Here is a 5,802-nt window from a genome sequence, read left to right on the forward strand (position 1 = left end):
ACATTTCACCATATGCACAGTGTATTATGTATCAAGGAACCAGTGGATATTACTAAAGGGTTTTAGCTGGTTTTCTTTTACAAAAGAGAAGATAGTTTTGCTGATGCTGGTTCCTTTCACACAGTTTTAGCAATATGTTCTTTTATTCTCCTTTTGCCTTGGAACAAAACCTTAATTTCATATCTCAGTGCAAATTAATTCTTTGGCGTCACTAGCCTAGAAAGCCCTCTGGGGCCAGCTATTTACAGCACTGCCATTTTACAAGCATTGCAATCATGGATATATGACTAGGTAAACTGATGAATGGTGGCAGCTGTAAGAAGATTAAATATTTTTTGCTCTTTACACAGCGCACATGTTTTGCACAAATATTGCCTCATCTTTCTTTGTTTCTACTCTTCATCATTGCAGAACTGATTAATTAATTGACTGATTGATTGTGCTAATTCTTAGCAATCTTTTTAGTCATAGTAGACTGCACTGCCTTGCCAGCAACAGCAAAACAGCACATTAAAAAGAAGAAATTCAGGTAAATACTCCACATCGGATTCCTGGAATAACCCTGGATGTCTTTGTGGGGTTTCTCTGGGGCAGGTGCTAGAAGTGTAAAATCACCAAAACTTTCTGGCTGGAAGAGATCTCGGGAAGACATCTGGTCCCACCTCCTCCCTGAAGCAGGGTCAATACGGAGTCCAGACCAGCTTGTTCAGGGCTTTGTTCAGTCTGGTCTTGAAACTTTCAAGGATGGATGTTCCCCAGGCACTCTGGAGATCTTATTCCAATATGTAAGATGGCAGGGCATGAATGTGATCCTCTGTGGAGGGATTCCATTGGAAATACAAATTCATCTCTTCAGGCATCATTTGCTGGCTCTAGGAAATCCTTCTTTCCAGCAGAGCAAGATCAGTAGCTTACACTGCAAAGGTTCTCGATACTGAATTCTGCAAGGATCCATCATTAGAAATATACAGGTTTTCCCTGATAATTCTCCATCAGGTAAAAGGAGAAGAGAAATATGATTTTTACTTTCCGTACAGGAGGGTTGGTTTTTTTTCCATATAGGCAATAGTATATATTTTTAAAATTACAGTTACAGGACCTAAACAGTTTTTCTCCCTCTCCACAAGAATATATGGTCTCAGCATTTACTCAGAGTAAATGCTCTATCTCTCTGAAATATGTGTGTAGGATTAAAAGGTGAAAATGCAGCAGACTGAGTTTGAATGGATGTTATCATCCGTGCCTGACCATCTAGATGATATTGGTAACCTGATTTTTTATTTTGTTACAGGCAGAATGCAACTCTGCTGGAGACTACCTTAACTGGAAAAAAAGTCAAAAATTAAGAACTTCAGGATTTGTTTCTCTAATACTCATTAATTCCATGTAACACCAGCAATTAACTGAGCAGTTTAACTGAACAACCCATACATCCTGATCTCCACCTATAGCCAATGAAAAGTAGGAACACCACTAGAAAATAGTTGAGGTTTGTGTAGGCTTAAAAAGTACCTTTGGAAGGTAAGGGTGATTATTATTCAAAACGAAAGTAAGCGTGATGAATGAATGCTGCAGTTGAATCCGTTTGTCCATTTTGCCATGTCAAAAGCTGTCTCCTATGATGCACCAGCAGTGATGTGAACTGATACTGCATCAGGAGAAAACTGCTTTTTGCAATGAAAGATCCAACTCTTCAAGGACCTCAGCCTGTAAGCTTAGGCTAAAACTTCCACAATACTATGCTCAGATGAAAAATACAGTTGGTTGGTTTATCAGAACAAAATGCTTGGCATGAGTTCAGTAAATAAACATGCCAATTTTGTTTGAGCTGATCCAAAACAAAATATTTGTTTTGAATTTGTTCAGGGAGAAAATTGACAAAATTGAGTTTAATCTGCAAGAGAAATCAAACAGAAATGGATTGATTTATTTAGACACCTGATTCAGCAAGCCTTCAGCCTGGTTCTTGGATCACTGTTCTGTTTTCAGTTCTGTTGCAATTCTTCATCATTGTTATAAATCAGACCTGAGGCTCTATGTAGAAAATCTCAGGTTGTGTACACGGAAAAACAAGACTATGCCCAGCAGCCGAATATGACCATGCACCTGCTCTGTCCACAGGATGGCTATGTGCCAGAAATAGCAACTGGATGTAGTTATCCAGGGGACTGTTTCCATCAAAGACCATGCTTTTTCTGTTGTATTTCTCTGCCTCCTTTACAACATAGCGTCAAACCTGTACAGCAGAAGCAGAGGCTTAAAGGCAGCAGCTCGATTTTCACTTAAAACCATCTTTTTTCCCATAACACTGGCATGTAGAACACATCAGAGTTTTTTTGCAGTAAGCACTCAGTATATGATCATATAAATTTGAGACTTAAGATCATCACAGATCTCAGCATCAGAACATCACCTCCCATATCAAGACAAAAAGCCTCCTTCTTTGACACATAATTGACAAAAATAACCATAAGCAGTGTGTACGTGTTTTTAAAGAGCCACACACCCATTCTGTTCCCAGAAAATAAATTAAAATCCAGCTAAACAACACATTATAGTGAGTATCCAGTTTACCCACTAAAGGAGGGTGTAGGTATTATTGAACTGGTAAACAGAATAAAATAGAATAGAACAGAATAAAATAGAATAGTTGTTGTCATTGTTGATATTTCTTTAATACTATGGGAAATCTCAGGAACATATTTAAACAACAATAAGGCAGAAATTCTCAAGGAAAAAAAAAAATATCCTTATATGTCCTAATATCTTATACCCCCCAGCAGATAAACCAATAAAATAAAAATTTTTACACACACATTCCTTTCTGCAGCATTCCTGCCTGGTTTTGTATCCTTAATGGCCCAAAAAATGCAAATTCATTTCTTATTCCTTTCTACAGCTAGAGAAGTGTTAAATAGTAGTCTTTATTTTTCTCATAGAGTATAAATTTCTCATGTTGAAATGGACATTTAAAAGAGGAATACTCTGGATTTAACTGAAATAAAAAATAAATCTCTCACCCTTTGCAATAAAAAAAAAAAAAAAGGAAAGGAGGTCTTGTATTAGAAGCCCCAACCTAGTAAAATCCCTTCCTCTAACTATGATACACTGCTGGTTTTCTGTATTGTGCTCCTCCTGAAAATAGAAACTTTATGTTTAATTGATTTATTTGTAATGATTCTGGCTCAGGGAAGAGACTCTTTGAAGCTGATTGATTACTGTAACAAGCTTAAGATTTCGTACCACAACAAACCTTTTTGTACTAATAAACAGTGGGACAATAAAGCTCTGGGGCATGGTGTTTCCCTTCACATTAAAGTGAGGATTTGCAACATAAGTATGTGAGGGACATAGTTTATGTGCTCCCAAGAAGCAGACATAATGAACTATTTCTTTTAATGGCAGATTATCCCTGTTTCTATTTCCTGGAGTGAAGACCTCGCAAATTGATGTATCTGTCCTCTGAGGTTTTCAGAGAGGCATTATGGCATTTTAAAATATTAATATGAGAGTACATTTAGCTGAAAGTAGCTAGTCTGGTACTCTCTTGTGGCTGCCATACAGGTCACCAGAGACCTCCTGTCTCTCAAGGCAAATGATTTACTCTAAGTGTATCATTAAGATATACTTTTTTGGAATTTATGATAGCGCTTTCTTACAAAGTTATACCTTTTCTATAAAAATTTAAGCATTTTTATGCTATTTTCTCCCTTCACTCACTGTTCCTTAAAAACCTGGTCAGTGTCACGGGCAAATTGAAAGTGCCACCCCCTGCACTGCAGTAGTGGGTCTGTGTTGAACACTGATTAGCTAGGACTGGATGTCACATCTTGTTATAACTTTACATAGCTGAGAAATTTCCTAGGAGATTTGAAAAGAACTGCAATTATTCCTCCAATGGAAAAAGAAGGAAGACAGAAAGAAAGGAAGGAAGAAAGGAAAAAGATAAATTCAAATGCAATAAATGTCTACATGCAAGAAATGGAAAAATATTAATCAAAACCATAGATGCCAACAGATCAGCTCAAGAAGTTTCCTGTTATGGAAAACCTAGTAGTTAATGTAGGTAATGTTTGTTTCACATTTTCTTCTAGATGACTGATGATACCAAGGGTGAGTTTGTGACCTTCAGAACATCTTAGAGGAGTGCCATTGGCTCAGCTTAGTCTTATTTTAAAAAGTCAAGAAAGTAGACAGATCTCATTTCTATTTGCTGAAATTGCATTGGATTTGGTACATCCACATTCATGTACAAACACACACACGTATTGTCTTTTGCCTTTTCACTGGTGGCAAAGAGCACATGGTTCTTCCCATAGATCCATTCTTTGGACACCATGGAGATGGATAAGGAGATGAAGTCTTCACAATGAGCTTCTTTCCTGGAGGCCAGACCCATGGCCAGCTAAAATCAGTGTTCAACTTCACAAGTGCAGGATCGTGACCTGGAAGATTAGAGGACCTAACTTAAATACTGGTCTTTGTGTTCTGTCTTGAATTATTTAAGCCTAAACTGATCTGAAGCAAAGTAGCGCTGTAACATATTAGCTGAAATGCAGTCTTTCTATATTTAATAGAACCACACTTGCAACATACCTGGCAGATTTCTCCTTCATTTCATTAGTCAGTTTTGATTTAGTCATCTAGAGGAGGAGAGAAATACAGAGTTTATACTTAAATTTGATCAGGAAACTGAAGCGTCAGAGAGGGTGCAATGAGTTCAGTGTTACAGCATAATGCTTTCACATACAATGCATCTCCAAGAAAATCATCAAAACATCATTTAAATAATTTTTTCAAATCCTGCCATATCTAGTATAGTTTAAAGCCATGTTCATAATCTGGGACAGACCCTAAAAATATTGAGAAAGGTCACAGTCCCCTCAGCTTCTAATTGTTTATGTCAGCCGACATTTTTGGTCCCAGGTATGTGTGTCACAGTTTTACTGCCCATTTCTTTAAGCGCCAGCATCCTCTCCAGCGTGCGCGGTGGAGAGCAGCAGATGGGCCTGCGTTAGAGGCAGAAGACCCTGGGGTGTGTGCATGCAGGAGAAATGCATCCATGTGGCTTCGTAGCAAGGCATTAGATAGCTGCCACCTGCTCCTTCCTACCACCGCAAGGGTTAGCAATCCGCGGCAGGAGAGGACGGAGGGGCAAGTGGGGAATACTTACAGCCATCCGTCCTAGATGATGCATTCCCTTTCCAAAGCTGTGGGATTTCAGATAGCTCTACAGCTAACGCCGAGCCAACATCAGCTTCCAATCCCTTGAACCGCGCTGGGGGAGCTGGCCACGGGCACAGCTGTGGCCACACGCCCGCGGCGTTTCGGTACCCGAGGCGGAGGTGGCGTGGCACAAGCAGGCCGAGTCTTGCAGAGGAGCAGCATGTGGAGCCATGTGCTGGTTTCCTGCTGGTTCTCCCCAGGGTAAAACGCACCTGTGCTCAGCTTTCATGCACTTTCTCATCTGTACGTGAGGCAGACTGCAGGGCCCTTCGCATCTGTGGGGGGAAACTGAGTGAATTTTTGGAACTCCCTGTTTTGAGATCTAAAACAAGGTCAATGTGAATTTCAACTTATTCTGTACTAAATTATTTCCTGTTTTCAGTTATCACCTTTGCATTCATGTGTATAAGCAAGGTGCTACAATTCACACACTGAAAATAACTAGCCAGGGAATTTTTTTTTTCTTAATACTTTCAGCTATTAATTCTGATATAGTGTTAAAATTCCTATGAAAAAACAGAATACTGCCTAAAAAATTGTGTCCACAAAAAAAAAAAAAAAAAAAAAAAAAAAAAA

General features: G+C 38.9%; 1 long non-coding RNA gene across 1 annotated transcript; it reads right to left on the reverse strand.

Annotated features, from left to right (window-relative positions):
* Nucleotides 1–4,279: 4,279 nt before the first annotated feature.
* Nucleotides 4,280–5,268, reverse strand: LOC106901877. Its single transcript, XR_001414399.1, has 3 exons — nucleotides 5,174–5,268; nucleotides 4,597–4,643; nucleotides 4,280–4,445 (listed from the first exon to the last, which is right to left on the reverse strand). It is a non-coding gene; the product is annotated as an uncharacterized LOC106901877 (long non-coding RNA).
* Nucleotides 5,269–5,802: the final 534 nt, after the last annotated feature.

Source organism: Calidris pugnax, unplaced genomic scaffold, assembly GCF_001431845.1.
Source record: "Calidris pugnax isolate Ruff unplaced genomic scaffold, ASM143184v1 scaffold273, whole genome shotgun sequence".
NCBI classification, from domain to species: domain Eukaryota; kingdom Metazoa; phylum Chordata; class Aves; order Charadriiformes; family Scolopacidae; genus Calidris; species Calidris pugnax.